The sequence below is a fragment of the Schistocerca serialis genome, chromosome 1 (assembly GCF_023864345.2).
Source record: "Schistocerca serialis cubense isolate TAMUIC-IGC-003099 chromosome 1, iqSchSeri2.2, whole genome shotgun sequence".
Classification (NCBI taxonomy): domain Eukaryota; kingdom Metazoa; phylum Arthropoda; class Insecta; order Orthoptera; family Acrididae; genus Schistocerca; species Schistocerca serialis.
In genome coordinates this window covers 803,731,110-803,749,503 of record NC_064638.1, presented here as the reverse complement: position 1 = coordinate 803,749,503, position 18,394 = coordinate 803,731,110, and the positions used below count along the sequence as shown (strand labels likewise).

At 43.2% G+C, this 18,394-nt stretch overlaps 1 pseudogene; it reads right to left on the bottom strand.

The window, feature by feature from the left end:
• Positions 1-17,384: 17,384 nt before the first annotated feature.
• On the bottom strand, positions 17,385-17,502 carry LOC126429460 (5S ribosomal RNA; annotated as a pseudogene).
• Between the last annotated feature and the right edge of the window lie 892 nt (positions 17,503-18,394).

The window sequence follows — 18,394 nt, the reverse complement described above, 5'->3', positions numbered from 1 at the left end:
TTCATCATGGCGATGGGAGGGCGCAAATCCGTCGTCTCCCAGGGGAACAGCTCCTTGGCATCCGTACTGCAGGACAGAGAAAAGCTGGCTCCGGCTCCCTTACGCTCTGGAGAACATTCACGTGAGCATCCATGGGTCCAGTGGAGCTCGTGCGAGTCACTATGACGGCTAAGAAGTATCGTACACTGGTTAGAGACCATGTACACCCCTTCATGACGATCATGTTTCCCGGCAGTGGCATTTTTCAACGAGATAGTGCTCCATGTGTCAAGGCCAGGAGTGTGATGGAGTGGTCAGAGGAACACAGGGGCAAGTTCCAATAGATGTGCTGGCCACCCCAAATGTGATTGTAGTTGTGTCAGAGCTTATAGTCCCCCCTTCCAGGAATTTGCGGGATTAGGTAACTTCTATGTGCAGATGTGGTGCCAACTCGCTCCAGCGACCTATCAAGGCCTCATTGCTTCCATGCCACGAGGCGTCGCCGCTGTTAAGCGAGCCAAAGGTGGGCATCCGCCTATTATGTAGGTAGTCATAATGTTCACGATAATCAGTGTACAAATAAGAACACAACCCTCTGAACAGTCGGACCAGAAACATCTGCTTACCTGAGATAATGAGGCTGTCCGGATCAACGGAAACGTTAAATAATTTTTTACAATATCAGTGACGTAAATATAGATAAAAAAAGAAGGTTATGTAAAAAATTCCTTTTTATTCTCGAATTTATTACAATACTAAGGAGGAAATTAAAAACTGTTCATTGAAGCACTAGACTATTCTGCATGTCAAACTTCTTAGGTTCTTATACGACTCAGTTTTATTCCTGATACTGTGGTATCACACCTTGACGTATCAACTTATCTCACGCACGAGAACATTTAATAACTCAGTTCGAATTGCATGAATTAAAAACGAATCGCCAGAGTATTAATATTTTACCAAAAGTGCTGCAAGCACGTAAACAGATTAGCGAAGAATGTGTGAATCTGCACGAGAGGTGCAGGTGGCGAGTTATTTACTGAATTGCTGCATAATTTGTTTTGCTTTGGATAGGAAGCGAATTGTGAGATCAGTCAGCATGCACGGCTTTAGCTGTGCTTGGTGAGAAAATATTACGGAACGACTAAAAACATTCGCTGTGTTTGGGAATGTTGATTTCCATTTTCTGGCGGCGTGTGCTATTATTGTTTAATACTTACCAGTGTAACAACAGGTTCCCAATTAGGTCATAGAAATTGGGTACTTATATCCTATTTAAATCATTCAAACGACCTGTAGGAGCCTACATTAAAAAAAATGAGTAGTATTTAAAATTTAAATTGGATTCTGGTAAAAGGTAAGAACATTTAAGGGTATTTTGTAGGAGAAAATGTAGTAGAGATTAGCGAATCCGAACATTCAAGCGTACGTTGTTACAGAAGTGTCCGAGGATTAGTTATCGGAGTAGAAATTAGACTCAAAAAGTAATTTCCTCGTTCAGATTTGTTACTAAATAGTGGTTTCCGTGGTAGAAAACCCAAGAGCAGAAGCAGGTATTTCTTTCATAATTGTAAAATTAACTAGGTGAATCGCTTTACAGAAGATTCATAATTCTTAATCGAACCTGTAAATGCAGATACATTCATAGTTTAAAAACATTTAAGTAAATTTATTTATTACTAAATGATAGTGCATTGTTTTTAACGTCATGGAAGAAGTATGTTATGTATGATGATCATGCTTACCTGCGCTATTGACAGAATGTGTTAAGAGTATACTTGAGTTTGTTTCTATAGTTTAGTATGATGTTCCCCACGGTGCTAGTTTGTCGTCTAGTGAAGACACTAGACTTTTTTTCTGTAGGAGCAGAATTTAAAGCCCCGTTCACACTCACCAGTTTAGGTCTTCCCTATTCTTCATAAATGAACTACTGCACATGCCGGGGCGGGTATTTCGAAACAGCCGTGTGTAGTTTTCCGACCCGTGCCTGATCTCACCGTCTGCAGGACGTTTGACTCTAATTTCCCTTTCTTTTTTGTGTCTGTCATTCAAAACACATGTTGTTGCAGAATGATGGTACGTTATTGGAGCTAGTAATTTTCAGGGATACAGATGTTGAAGATCTCGATCAAATCATGCAAATGTCACTGAGAGTTGGCTTCGAATGTCACAGACGTTCTATCAACGTCTGAGAGCTATTATTTAGAAAGAACGATGTGGCAACTCATATGCATGTGTCTAGCAGATGAATTTTATGCCAGTTTAACAACAGTTTCACTAATAATTAGTATGTTTATGATATTAATTGAGCGAACACGAACCTTTTTCCAGCGACGAGCTTATGACATCTTTCATGATCGTACACATTGTGATTTAAAAGGTTGCGCACGAACTGAGGGAGCTTAGAGAGGAGTCGAGATATGAAATTCTCGAAATGTGTACGTAGCTCTCGAAGTCCAGCTAGTACTACGAAACGCCTCCAGATGGTACCTCATACATGCTCTGTGAGTTAGTGTCACAAGCGGCTTTGAGCTATGTGGTCGCATTTTGCTTTTATGCGCATTTCCCATTGTCTTGTGCTGCTTGTCTTGAAAAATTGACGATGGTGGGTGTATGGGAGCAACGTGTGTGCATTAACTTTTGTTTCAGATTCAGAAAAATCGCTAAAGGAGCACGTAACATGTTTAAGAAAAGTATTTGGATAAGACGTCTTAGGTGACACTCAAACGTACGACTGATATATGCGTTTTCTAGATGGCAGAACATCGTTTGACGACGGGCCCCGTTCAGGACGGCCATCATCTGGCATTACTCTTGAAAATGTTGCCCCTGTTCGGAATACAGACCTGGAATGTGGAAGGCAGATCATCCAGGACATAGGCAATACTGTAGGCCTGCCTCATGGGACATGTCGGAGGATTTTGTCCTTCGAACTGCACACGCTATAGACTAAAGCAAAGTTTGCGCCGAGAATTTTCAGCGATGATCAGAAATAGAATCATGTGCAAGACTGCAGAGAACTTCAAGAAAGACCTAAAAAAGGACCAGACTTTCTGTCGAAGTTCATTACCGTTGATGAAAGCTTGATTTATAGATAACGATCATGAAATGGAACATCAGTCATCATATTGGAAGAATCCATCGTCTTCCCATCTACAGAAAGCCCAGCAAGCAAAGAGTAATGTGATATGCTTGCTAATGTGCTGCTTTGTCATGGAAGGAACTGTCCATAAGGAGTTCGTCGCTCCTCATCGATCCATGAGTGGAGTGTTCTAATGTGATGTCGTGAAGCGATTGGGGGATAACATTAGAACAAAACATTCAGAAATGTCGTGCACAGGGAACTGTTCTCCAATCATGAAAATGCGAGGTCACGTACTGTGTTCTTCATCCAGGAGAGCCTCCCCGGAAAGAAGGATTATAGTTGGTCTTCATCTTCCGTATTCACCCGATTAGGCACAGAGTGACTTTTGATTAATCCACAGAAATAAACCCAAGTTAAAAAGCCAGAGCTTTCACTCAGATGAGGAGATTAAATTATGACGAACTGCCTGTTGGCTTCTGTGTCGTGTTCTTCTGCCGATCTTTGTTTCATGATTTTTCTGACATTTCGCTAGTACAAGTGACTGGCATTGTCAAAGGGAGGGAACACAGCGTGAATCGAAAACCGGTACACATGGACAGATACCTACAAACTCTCAAATAACCACGAGAGCCAGGAAAAAGGGACGATTAAAACCCTCGTAACGCGAGCAAACGAGTATGTGAGCCGCAGCACCACAGAGGCGAGGTGGAATATCTGGAAAGAAATCTAAGGAGCAATTGGTACTCCAACAGCTGCATAAGAAGTGTCACAGAATCAAACATTCTGCGAAGTGACGCATCGGAAAAAGAAATGTCGGGTACGGTCTTTCTGCCCTCTTCCCCTAGTGCCGGACAGAATCGACATTATACTGCGCAAACACGGCGTAAAGACTATTTATTAACCAACAATGGAGATCAAAGAGTGTCTCAGATCGGCAGAGGAGAAAAGGGAACCACTTCCAACGTCGGGAATATAGCGCATACCGTGTACACGGGAGAAAGTCTGTGTTGGAATGACTGGACGATCAGTCAACACAAGGATCACCGAACATAAGTGACACTGCAGGTTATGGCAGGTGGAGAAAACAGCTTTGGCGCAGCACGCGCTGTGTGAGACCGGACACATAGTATAATTCGCCGACAAGGAAGTTCTTGCTGCAGCGAAGAGCCATCACACTCGCTTGTTCAGAGAAGCTACAGAAATACACAAACATGAGGATTGCTTCAACAAGAAAGAAGAAAGCTTCAGTGTGAGCGGATCCTGGATTTCCGTGCTACAGCGAACGACCTTTGCAGGTAGCAAGGGGAGAACCGCAGCGGAAATGACCATGGAATAGGCCTAGGACGTAGGCGCGGAGGGGCATACAATCGGCGGCCGCGAGATGGACTCCCGTCCACCACCAGCAGTGGAATGTGAAGCTTTGACAATGCCAACCACTCGCACTGGCGGAACATCAGAAAAATTATCAATCAAACGTCGGCCGAAGAACCCGAGACATAATCTAATAGACACTTTGTCAACAAGTGGCTACGAAAGCCCTAACAATTTAGATTCAAGTACAATCGCAAATGGTACTGAACCTTATCACGAAAAATGCACTCCAGTGAGCTTTCAGTTCATGGGTAAACCGCTGAGAGGGACTACATTGAGGGCGATGGTTGTGAAAAAGATCCTGGTAAAGTTTAATTTTATTATTTGCCTGTTCCGGAAACTTTTGGGTGGCGCTCCTCGTACAAAAACTTAGGAGTAGGAATTTACGGTCTTTTTTTGCAATTCTGAGGCAGTCAAAGCTTTGGAATTTCTGGGAAAAGAAGAACAACAAATGCATAGACTCCGTAAATTCAGCGCAGACATTGTATGGTTTCTGTGTATGTACACTTGCTTGTTATTCACGCGCTTTTCGGCTGCTGTCATGCCGATAATGTGTCGTGCATCAGTTACTGCCTACGTAAATCTGCTTTTCATTCGTGTGCTCTGAGACAAGTGGATTGTTTACACCACATTCCTGTGGTTTGATAGTGTACGCTGTGGCACTGAAGAGGATAACTGCAGTGTTTGTGACACGCAAAGTACTTTGCAAAATGGAACGGTTCACGTTTGCAGAACTGCGAGACATACATTTCGTGTACGGCAGAACCGCTGACTTATCTCAACGCCTGTATAAGGTATTCAGCATCTGAACCGACACCAGCCACAGTCTCTAACATTTAAAAGCGTTCACTGGCAACTGGGGACATAGGTGCCAATGTATCACGCAAGTCACCCTCGTACTACTCGAACAGTCAGTACTGAAGAGGAAGTACTTCGACATGTGGAACAATAACCATCATCAACCACGCTTGCCACTTCTCGTTCCACGGACATATCTCAGTGTAGTGTCTGGCGTGTCCTGAGTAACAACTAGTTGCGCCCCTGTCGTCAGCAACGAGTTTAGGGTCTGGGTGTGGACGATTCCCGACAAAGAATTCGGTTTTGTGATTGGATTGTTGAGCGTTCTGAGGTGAGCCCAATTTTTTCACAAAGAATACCCTTGATTGTTCAGTGTTTAATAAGAACATTTGAAAGTACTGTGCTAACAATTATTACAGGAAAAATATGAACTTCTAATGACTCACCATGTGCATCGGGAGGGCGATAGAATATGAATGTACGGGAGGTGCAGAGATCAATCTTCTATGGGATGTATGTACCACACTTCAAAAAATCGATATCTTTGACATTCAAGAAATGTTCAAAACAAAACATTAATTTGCACCATGAGAACCGAAGGAAAATGGCCTACACAGTGATCACTAAGGTTCGCAACTTCAAGATCGAAGACAAACTTCTTGGGAGTTACAAATCGAGCAGGAGGTTCAGCTAGGTATCTACTCTTAAAGAATACATACGATAGTGTAACCATATGATGAGAACTGATGAAATGTGATGGCATGCAACCCAACGCGAAACAATATGTCGTACGGCTTAACGTGAAACTGGCTATCCTTTGCGGCGTTCTCGCAGATAGTGCGATAATGTTTAATAGGCACGGAAGAGACAAACATCCAGAGATTAATTTCGTCCAGTGGTTCCAGATGGCATAAATTGCAATGTAACACATATTTCAGGAGGGATATTTTGCTCTAAAGGAGTACGATTTTAATATGCAGACCAGGAACCAAGCAAAAACAAGTTAGTTTGATCATTTATTGGTCAAAAGCAGTGCTCATACTACAACTGGAGTTCTCTTATGTCCATTTTAATACTCTTGACTGCTGTAACGTTAATACTCCTTACTGCCCTTGCAAAAACACCCGTCGAGAAAGAATCGTAGGGGGCAAAGCGCCTCCAATTTCTCGCAGCACAATAAATAATTTTCTAGCCGATTTATCACCCTGATTAACACTTGGCATAATCCTATACGAATGTGTATAGGCATTGATATTACTTAATCTTGATACAGCTCTCTAAGTACCTCTAATTTCCAGGGTTCGTTTCAAATACATTTCCTCCTCAAATCTCGGTTGGTCGGTATTGAAAACACCTTCCTTATTGAACGACAGGATAAGTTCGTTTATCCCATCTACAAATTTTCAGGTTGCTTCCGCAGTTTGCTGTGCATCGTCAAGTTGACACTTTGTTTGAAATTTCGTTATCTTACTTCTTACAGCCCTGTTTAACATTATGCAAACACCCGCTGCTTCCCTCGAGATCACTATAATCTATGCCGCTCGCAGTGTGAAGTGCATAACTTCGTAGGTCACTGCCATACACATCCTGTAAATTGTATCGAGCAGCCTTGAAACCCGAAAACACCAGTTTTTGTAACAAGTGCGCCTTGTTTTCCCTTGAGTATTCGCGGTTTTTCTTATGCACTAGACGGTGGACTTCTTCGAAATCCGTCAGCGTAGCAACACACACACACACACACACACACACACACACACACACACACACACACACACACACACATATATATATATATATATATATATATATATATATATATATTACTACGCTGTTGATGATTTCCCATGAATGTAATTATGTTTAGTGCCTATTGTTGGACAACGATTGTCCATTGCTACGTTCACGGGTTCTGGGGTCCCCTGTTCGACAAGGATGGTGAACCACATGCCCGACACCTGTTTCAGTATTAGTTTCACTTGTTAGGTACGTATCATTATCATTGCACTCCCCATGTAACATTGTCCGCACAGTCGAATGTATACGACACAACACGTTTCACCGGCCCATCTTGCATAAGCGCTAATAACTCATCTGACACTTCTTTCTCACTCTGCGAAATACCTTAGGTTCCATTCTGACGAAATGTTAACTTCATCAACTGTTGTAGATATAATGCAATGTTTGCTTTGTTTATCATTGCGATTGCTCTAATCGCATCAACACCATTAGCACTGTAGCACCGTTGTAAACTACTCACCAACTAAGCAGTTCAATTACGCTCCGTAGCCCATGCTGTGCTCACCATTGGGTACCGCCAGTCCTGCTCCTGTTGCCGTTAGCAGCCAATATTGTGGTTGTATGGTAGACAATATGTGGGGGCATCGAATGGCGTAGACATGATTGAGCTTTTGCCACCTCGTACTCGAGGGGTTCCTTCTAAGTAATGTCTCGTTTACAGATTGGTTCATTATCTGTCGAAACAGCTATATTTCGCATTCCTTCACCAACAGGAGTTTACAGTGATTGACTGGGTCGGTATTATAGACGATCACGTGATCGTACCATACCTCCTTCCACCACGTTTGAATGGAATGACGTACACGGTCAGACATTTTGGAGGATGCATAACTTAACTTGAGTCGTCAGACGCGGCTGCAGCTACATGTTTCTGTGCTAGTACGTTATGTACGCAGTGCCACATAGCTCAGGCGCTGGATCGGAATGGGAGGTCCTGTTAAGCGGCCACCCTCCTTCCCTGATCTTGGGTTTTTTTAATTTTTGTTGTGAGTGCAAATCAAAAGCCTCACGTACGTGACACCAGTTTCTGACGAAGAAATATTTCTCGGCAGGATACGTGCAACGCCTGATGAGGTTTGCGCGATGCCTGGTGTATTCGGGTGAAGATTTTATGCCCGTATTGAATATGGTGCTCACTATTTTGAAATGCCATAGTTTGCACTGGCAAAGAATTATTTCCAGGTCTATAAGTTCCTCTTCCAAAACTGTTGCATTTCGACCCTTCTTCAGCTCCTACAATTTGTGCGCAAGATTTTGAACCACTCTACATATGTTTTATGCAATAAAAGCGTCTGATTTGAATAAAGAGTAAGTGACCAACAGGGACATGTCAGTAGTAAACATAAATATCTCGTAAGTTTTACCATTGCAAAGACAAAAGGAGGACGTGGTAATAGGCGTCCTTGGTGTAGAGAAACAATTGAAAGAGCTGAGAACGAAGAAGTCGCCATGTCTGGATGCAATCGCAGTTCTGTATTAGAAAGAGTACTCTACGGCATTGACCCCTCATTTTGTTTACATTCATCGCGAATCTCTCACGCAGCGCAAAGTCCCAAGAGACTGGAAAAAGCGCAACTGACTGCTGTACATAAGAAGAAAAAAAGATCGGACTCGCAAAATTACAGACCAATATCCTTAACATCGGTTTGCTGTAGAATTATTGAACATATTCGCAGCTGGAATATAATAAATTTCATCGACACGGAATAGCTTTTGTCCACAGATCAGCATGATTTTGGAAAGCACTACTCCTGCGAGACTCAAATTGCCCTTTTCTCACATGATATCCTGCGAACTGTGAATGAAGGGCAACAGGCAGACTCCATACTCTTAGACTTCCGAGAATTGTTTGCACTATCCCCCACTGCAGACTGTTAACAAAGGAACTAGCATTCGGAGTAGCTTCCCAGATATGCGAATGGCTCGATAGATAAATATGGGTATTCAGCGATCAAAGGCCCTGCAGACCACGCGCTGCTTCCACAAACTCCCTCCTGTTTTGGGCCCGGTTCCTTCAGGTGTCTTCGATTCCCAGGGCTGCTAGGTCCTCCGCCAGGTCGTCCATCCAGCGCTGCCTTGGTCGCCCAATGGGGCGTTTGGTGTTTGGTTTCCACGCTCGTGCTATCTTCGCCTGTCTTCCATCTGGCATACGGGCTACATGACCCATCAATTATATTCTTTTCCTCTTTATCTTCTGTAGGATAATTGGTTGTCGCATCAGAAGGTAGATTTACTCGTTTTTCCTCCTCCATTCTCCGTTATCTAAAACTGGTCCCTATATCTTCCTCATCACTCTTCTTTCAAATATTAATACTGCTGGGCGTATCACTGTGTTGTAGAGTTTCATCTTCGTGTTCACTGTGATCGATTTAGCGCCAAGGGTCTCTCTGAGGGAAAGCATGCATTTCATTCTCACTGCTATTCTTTCCTTGATGTCCATTTTTATGTTGGTGTCCGTGGTAAGCCAAGATCCCAAGTATTTGAACTATTGTACTCTCTTGAACCTGTTGCCATCTGTCGCAAGAAATTCTTCCTGCTCTTGTCTCCTTCCTAATTGCATGAACTCTGTTTTGTCTTGATTCACTTTGAGCCCTACCTTCTGTGCATAATTGTCCATTTTCTGGTACATTTCTTTCAATTCGTGCTTTGATTCACTTAGTAGTACTATGTCATCTGCATATGCGAGAGAATTGAATTTACCATCCATCTCTACTCCAGCCCACTCCTGTTGCTAACACTCTTTTTATGACTTTCTCTAAGATGGCATTGAACAGAATACATGAGAGAACCTACTGCTGCCTTTGACCCTTCCATACAAGCTTGCACCATTCTCACTAGCTTCTCAGGGATTCTGAAGTCACGTATTGGACTGTATAGGCTATTCCTGTGGATGCTGTCATATGAACGTTGAAAATCGAAGAACAGGCTGTAGATATATCTATCATATTCCCAGTGTTTTTCAAACAATTGTCTAAAGCGCGAATGGTTCGAAGACGTCTTAATTAGTAGATAAGAGTACGTTCTTCTCGACGGCGAGTGCACATCAAAGACAAGGATATCGTCAGGTGTATCCGAGGGAAGCAGTGTGACGGGACCGATGTTATTCTGTGTGTACATAATTCTTCTGACGGACAGATTGCGCAGCGATCTGCGGCTGTTTGATGATGATGCTGTGGTTTATGGGAAGGTGTCGTCGTTGAGTGCCTCTAGGAGGATACAAGACGACTTACACAAAATTTCTTGTTGATGTGATGAATAGCAGTTGGCTCTAAACGTACAAAAATGTAAGTTAATGCAGATGAGTAGGAAAAAACACCCCGTAATTTTCGAATATAGCATTACTAGAGTGCTGATTGACACAGGCACGTCGGTTAAACACCCAGCCATAACGTTGCAAAGCGATATGGAGTGAGAACGTAACAATTGTAGTAGGGAAGGCGAATGATCGACTTTGGTTTACTGAGAGAATTTTGGGAGACTGGTTTATCTGTAAAGCAAAGCGCGTGCAGGACCCTAATGCGACCTATTCTTGAGTATTGCTCCAGAGTCTGCAATCCTTCCAGATTGGTTGGTTTAGTGGGAGGGGACCAAACAGCGAGGTCGTCGATCCGATCGGATTAGGGAAGAATGAAGAATGTCGGCCGTGCTCTTTCAAAGGAACCATTTCGGCGTTTGTCTGAAGATATTTAGGGAAATCACGGAAAATGTAAAGCAGAATGGACGGGTAAGGGTTTGAACCGTCGTCCTCCCAAATACGAATCCAGTGTGCTAACCACTGCGCCACCTCGCTCGGTAATCCCTCCCAGGTCGGACTGAAGGAAGACATCGAAGAAATTCAAAGGCGGGCTGCTAGATTTGTTTCCAGTAGATTTCAACAACACGCAGGTATTACGAAGATGTTACGAGAACTCAGATGGGAAACAATGGAGGAAAGGCGACGTTTCTTTTTTGAGGAACACTACTGAGAAAATTTAGAAAAATGGCATTTGAAGCTGACTGTAGAACAATTCTAGAAATTAAGGCTGGTACGGAGACCTACAGTCAGTCGTTTTTCCCTCGCTCTATTCGCGGGTGAAAGAGGAAAGGAAATGACTAGTAACGGTACAAGGTATCCTCCTCCACGCACCTTGCGGTGAATGCGGAATATGTATGTAGATGCAGATATAAGTTACTTACATAATTTGAATAATCAGGATACAGAGAACAGTCTAAAATATTTTGCAGCCGCCGACACAGATTTATGCTGAGACCCGACAGACATCAAAGGTGTGTGTGAGTCCTTAAGGGGCCAAACTGCAGAGATTATCAGTCCCTAGACTTACACACTACTTAAACTAACGTATGCTAAGAGCAACACACGCACCCGTGCCCGAGGGAGGACTCGAACCTCCGGCGGGAGGGGCCGTGCAGTCAGTGACATGGCGCCTCGCGGCGACAGACATCATCAGACATTTAAATTTACAATGTAACGATTTAGGTAAGGAAGTTCGCTGCGTAGAATTATGAGACCCAATTACTGTATTACTCTGAGTAACATTTTTGTGTGCAACCTGAAATTTAGATTCCCCCTTATGTCTTGCACTCTTTCATGCCTGGCCTTAGTGAAAGTACAAACGAAAGTTGTATTTTAGGAGAACGAATGACTGATGTCGACTACGTTGATTATTTCTATCGTTATTACTACCTAGAAATTTCAGTTTTACGGTTTTTATACCGGCATTAAACGTAATTTTACGTTCCCATGATAGACTGCCACACAAAAGAACTTATGATTGTGACATAATCCATAGCCGAAATAACTATCAGTTTCCGGCTCTTTGATTGTCATAATAATTTTATTATAATTGGTACAACATCATAATAAAGATAAAAACAGCGTTTCTGAGCGAGACGGTGCAGTGGTCAACACTCGAATTTCGGAAGTCAGGTGTACAGATCTTGCTTCAGCCAGACGGGCCACGCGGGGTAGCCGCGTTGTCTACGCGTCTAGCCACGGTTTGCGTGGCTCCCCGTCTGAGATTCGTGTCCACCCTCTGGCATGAATGTGGGTGTTGTCCTTAGCGTAAGTTAATTTAAATTAGATTAAAGAGTGTGTAAGCCTAAGGATTGATGACCTTAGCAGTTTGGTCCCATAGGAACTTACCACGAATTTCCAAATATCAGCCATACGGATCTACAGGGGCAGGACAAAAACATGGAAACACCGCGTGAAAGGCACTCTTGAACATAAGTGCAAATGCTAGCCAAGCCTGCAGGTTGTATTTGACCCAGAACGTTACCTATGCAATGTCTTCAATACGTTGCAAGTGTAAGACAAGGTCAGAAAAGTGTTCTGCATAGTTTTAATTGCATTTTGTCGCAGCTAAGTGACTTCCTACGTCGGCAAATTGTTATTGCTGGTATCGTGGTGTTTCCGTATCTACATCTACATCTACATCCATACTCCGCAAGCCACCTGACGGTGTGTGGTGGATGGTACCCTGAGTACCTCTACGGTTCTCCCTTCTATTCCAGTCTCGTATTGTTCGTGGAAAGAAGGATTGTCGGTATGCTTCTGTGTGGGTTCTAATCTCTCTGATTTTGTCCTCATGGCCTCTTCGCGAGATATACGTAGGAGGGAGCAATATACTGCTTGACTCTTCGGTGAAGGTATGTTCTCGAAACTTAAACAAAAGCCCGTACCGAGCTACTGAGCGTCTCTCTTGCAGAGTCTTCCACTGGAGTTTATCTATCATCTCCGTAACGCTTTCGCGATTACTAAATGATCCTGTAACGAAGCGCGCTGCTCTCCGTTGGATCTTCTCTATCTCTTCTATCAACCCTGTCTGGTACGGATCCCACACTACTGAGCAGTATTCAAGCAGTGGGCGAACAAGTGTACTGTAACCTACTTCCTTTGTTTTCGGATTGCATTTCCTTAGGATTCTTCCAATGAATCTCAGTCTGGCATCTGCTTTACCGACGATCAACTTTATATGATCATTCCATTTTAAATCACTCCTAATGCGTACTCCCAGATAATTTATGGAATTAACTGCTTCCAGTTGCTGACCTGCTATTTTGTAGCTAAATGATAACGGATCTATCTTTCTATGTATTCGCAGCACATTACACTTGTCTACATCGAGGTTCAATTGCCATTCCCTGCACCATGCGTCAATTCGCTGCAGATCCTCCTGCATTTCAGTACAATTTTCCATTGTTACAACCTCTCGATACACCACAGCATCATCTGCAAAAAGCCTCAGTGAACTTCCGATGTCATCCACCAGGTCATTTATGTATATTGTGAATAGCAACGGTCCTATGACATTCCCCTGCGGCACGCCTGAAATCACTCTTACTTCGGACGACTTCTCTCCATTGAGAATGACATGCTGCGTTCTGTTATCTAGGAACTCCTCAATCCAATCACACAATTGGTCTGATAGTCCATATGCTCTTACTTTGTTCATTAAACGACTGTGGGGAACTGTATCGAACGCCTTGCGGAAGTCAAGAAACACGGCATCTACCTGTGAACTCGTGTCTATGGGCCCTCTGAGCCTCGTGGACGAATAGCGCGAGCTGGGTTTCACACGACCGTCATTTTCGAATCCCATGCTGATTCCTACAGAGTAGATTTCTAGTCTCCAGAAAAGTCATTACACTCGAACATAATACGTGTTCCAAAATTCTACAACTACTAAAGGTATCCGAGGTGTTTGGTGATTCTAGAGGTACCATATCAAATATTTATGATGAAAGACGTCATACGATGAAGTCACAACTTAGAAGAAAGTGTGTGCTGCGTGATCATGACAGTCGGTCATTGGAGAGGATTGTGACGAAAAATAGAAGTAGGACATCTGAAAAAGTCCCTGCAGAACTGACGATTCACTCGCGAACCCTGACTTCACGGAAAAAACACGAAGTGAGCTCCATAAGTAGAGAATTTAGGACGAGCTGGGAGTCCAAAGCTACTCATCGGTGGTGCAAACGCATGTAACAGGAAAACGTGGTGCCGAAGCCATAAAACCTGGACTATGGAGCAATGGAAGAAAGTCATTTAGTCCGATGAATCTTGTTACACACTGTATCCAACTTCTGGCCGAGTCTGCGTCACAAGAGTGAAACATGGCGGGGGATCGCTGATGATTTGGGCAGTCATGTTGAGGTATTCCACGGGCCCTATGGTAATAATAATAATGACGTGTGACGAGGGCCTCCCGTCGGGTAGACCGCTCGCCTGGTGCAAGTCTTTCGATTTGACGCCACTTCGGCGACTTGCGCGTCGATGGGGATGAAATGATGATGATTAGGACAAAACAACACCCAGTCCCTGAGCGGAGAAAATCTCCGACCCAGCTGGGAATCGAACCCGGGCCCTTAGGATTGACAGCCTGTCGCGCTAACCACTTTTTTATTTTATTATTTTTTTAAATCTCATTTTTTGTTCGCTTTCGTTCGTTGTATTTGCTCGGGGCGGACGTCGTAAGACATCCGTTTAAATTCGTTGCTGATCGATTAACTCAGTTTTTTTATTACAGGGGGTAGGAATCCCTCTGACGGAACACGCTGAGCTACCGGACGGCCCCATGGTTGCAGCGAAGCATGTTACCATTTTGGCCGTTCAGGGCCACTCCATGATACAATGTCTGTTTTCGAATGATATTACAGTGGTCCAAGACGATAGGGTCCCTGATCACACTACTATCACCGTCCAGATCTGGTTTTGCGAGCACGAGGATAAGGTGTCGCATGTCCCCTGGCCGCCACAGTCACCAGATCTCAATATTATTGACCCTTTCTGGGCTACTTTGTAGAGAAGGGTGCGTGACCGCTATCTACCTTTATTATCGTGTAACACCCCACCCGTCACTTATCTGGTTTTGGCGTGTATTCACCCCAGCTAATTGATTAACAGATCAACAGAGAGTGCAAAACTGCCACAATATCGGATAACGCAAAGAAAGTAATAAGGCCCTGTGACTCCTGATTGAACTGCGGTGGCAGTGTTAACATTAATTGATTCAGAATTGGTCCCTTTTAATTAAAAAGAGGTGCACATTGATGTTATATTCAGCTATTGAACACTAGATGCAAATGTTGAACATTAAATTAATTGAGAAAGTGACTTGGGATTTCAACTACTTGAATGAAAACAGATGCAGACGATTAGGAAAAATTTATTTTGACTCTTGACCTTCAGTCATCACATTACATGACTCTCCTAACAGGCAGTGGGAATAAATTGCGTTTACGTGGAGTAAAAAGCGATAAATCAAAATTAATTCCTATCGACTGACCCAGGCGTAATGCGAAGTGCAAGAAGAATTCTACAATACACGGCCCATGAAACCCTCGTGGAAACTTTGCCGGCGTGATCCAACAAATTAATCAGTGGCCTAACTCAAGCCGGAGCGGGCGCAATATCACAGAATTCAGCGTGGCGGGGCGGGGTCGTTGTGCGGACGTCGGCCGGCCTCGTGGTGCTGCAAGGCTGAGCTCGTCTATTCACTCCTAGCTATATTGCTCTGTACATAGCTGAAAGAAAACTTCCTATCTCCAAGCTCAATCGTTCCGTTTGCTAAGTCCTAAACTGCAGAGGTGATCACTCTCTCTCAGGCAAGCTGAGTAAAGAGCGCCACATCCGCACTCTAGGCAAGCTGGGAACGAAGAACCCCTACCGAGACTTATCTAAATCGTACAACGAAAGACCCCTACCGAGACTTATCTAACTCGTACAGCGCGAATGCTGGGACGGCTTCTTAGAGGATAACACAAGACAGTTTTGTTCTCCAATCCGCGTTTGTGCTCCGTCTCGAATCACCTGATCATTCACGTGACGTTAAACACTAACTTTCCTTCCTTTTTGGAAACTTTCACGTGGTTATTCATAATTACCACCGGAATTTCTGAAGATAAATCTATGAAAGATACAATAAATGAAGAAAAATGACACATAGCAGTGGAAAGAGCACCTCCCCAACTTTTTAACTCACCTTGAAGCCACCGTTTGTGACACAGCAGGTGCCAATACGCGTGTGCAAATAACTATAGTCGCTGACACGAACTGCCTTGGAAGGTACAACAGTCCGCCTGGTAGAGTGTTCATTGAGCTGCCATTCTGCAGGCGCAAATTACTTCGATGCGACACTACAGAACGAATGTTTGTCTATACGCTTGTAAGCCCGTTCCTAGCGCAACAGGATGGCGCGTATTACGAATCGGAACTTGGAGAAAGTCTCTGTCCACTGACACGTGTCATTTTTCTTTATGTCTTGTAGTGTCTAAAAAAAAAAAGATTGGACGCCGTGTCCCCTTGGTCATTTGGTGAGTTTGGTAGGACACTCTTCTTTCCCCTCACCTGAGCTTTACCGTATAATTTTTAAATAATTAAATTTATTTGATGTGTTCATGTTTTTCTTCATATCACTAAATTCACCATTTAGATTGCTTGGAATCAATTTTATAAAAGGAAATGTCATCCGTTACAATAACTGATATTATTAGAATATTCTGTACCATTTGGCAGCTTTGAAGACAACTGATTTCATTAAACTCGTTATAATGCGTCTTAAACGTAGTTATTATTTTCACCTTTAAAGTCACAGAAAAAATGTTGTACCTACAGTTAAAAAGTGTATTATCCATGATTAAAAATACTTTATTTTAAACATGCCAACTTTGAGCATTATTTGCAAAGATAGATAGAAACAGATAGGAGGACAAAAGGACTCCGCGGCGATAGTATTAACTATTTTGACGGATCCCTAAAAAACTGACCTTTAATTGATATATTACATACACTAAATGGCACTTTGCAGATGATATACAACATTTTTTTCTTACTTTGAAAATGAAATACAACATTCTTTGTGCCTTCGTTTGAACCGTATGACTACATAGCTTTACAATCTCTTGATTTGTAAGATCACTAAGAGAGTTCTTGTCGGCGAACTTTACCTTAGCTTCCTTCCAAGAACAATTAACATCTAGCTGGAGTGTTGGCATGCTGCTTAACATACACATTACAAAAGTTTTGATACCGATTCCTTTTTAACACCACAATAACATCAGGTATATATACGTTACAGAATATCACGACAGCCTTACCGACTGACACACTTATGATTTCGAAAGGTGCAGCAGGGAACTAAACTCTGTCAGAACAGGCCTTGGAAGGCTCAACGTTTCCGACCGGCCGCCGTGTCATCCTCAGCCCACAGGCGTCACTGGATGCGGATATGGAGGGGCATGTGGTCAGCACACAGCTCTCCCGGCCGTTTCTGTCAGTTTACGAGACCAGAGTCGCTACTTCTCAATCAAGTAGCTCCTCAGTTTGCCTCACAAGGTCTGAGTGCACCCCGCTTGCCAGCAGCGCTCGGCAGACCGGGTGGGCACCCACCAAAGTGCTAGCCCAGCCCGACAGCGCTTAACTTCGGTGATCTGACGGGAACCGGTGTTACCACTGCGGCGAGGCCGTTGGCGCGGCCGGGAACTACCCGAATGCAATCTGCCACTTGGGTGGTCTTGTTTTAAATCGGCGAATCCTGGGCACGTGTAAAACATTCAGTTTAGAGGGGCAATGACGGTTGGAGAGCACTTTTGTATTGTCTATGCTCGATAAACAAAGAGTTATCCGCTACCATAATGTCTATTCTCGGATTTAAAATGTTGACGTGAGATATGCATTGCCTCTCCCTCTCGCCTCATATGTGATTTGGTGAGACTGGTGAGTTTAACATGCTCAAAATTCCTAACGATTAGTCCTAACATCAATTTTTGTCACCGATTGTAATGTGTTTTCATACTGTATACACAGTAATTCAGTGCAGGTTATTTCCTCATCGTAGCTTCTCAACTGTGTGTTTTGCGTAATGTGAAGGACTGATTGATGTTTTTACCGAGTATAGTTGTCTTTATTGTCTTTAGGATGGTTATGGAAGTACTGATAGCTAACTTTGCGTGGACAAGTATGGAAAATACTGTTCAAAAATAATTGATGATGATCAGGTTGCATTCCATTCGGAAAGTGAGTGCACTCAGCGAGTTTTATGTGACTTATAAATTATAGAGAGCAGCAACCAGTCGTCCTTTTTTAGATTTTACTACGCAAATCCAGATTTCGGCTCGTAGCTTCATTCTCAATGCACTATTTTCTATTCCGAATGCATGTAAGTGCAATGCAACAGGGACTTACATGCATTGAGAATGGCTAGCTACTAACCGAAATCTGGATTTGCGTAATAAAATCTAAAAAAGGACGACTGATTGCTGCAGTCTATAATTTATAAATGATTATGAGTTATCAATATATTATATTTTAAGTCTCACTTCTTTACTAGTAAAGTACATAGAAATTAACTGAAATTACAACAT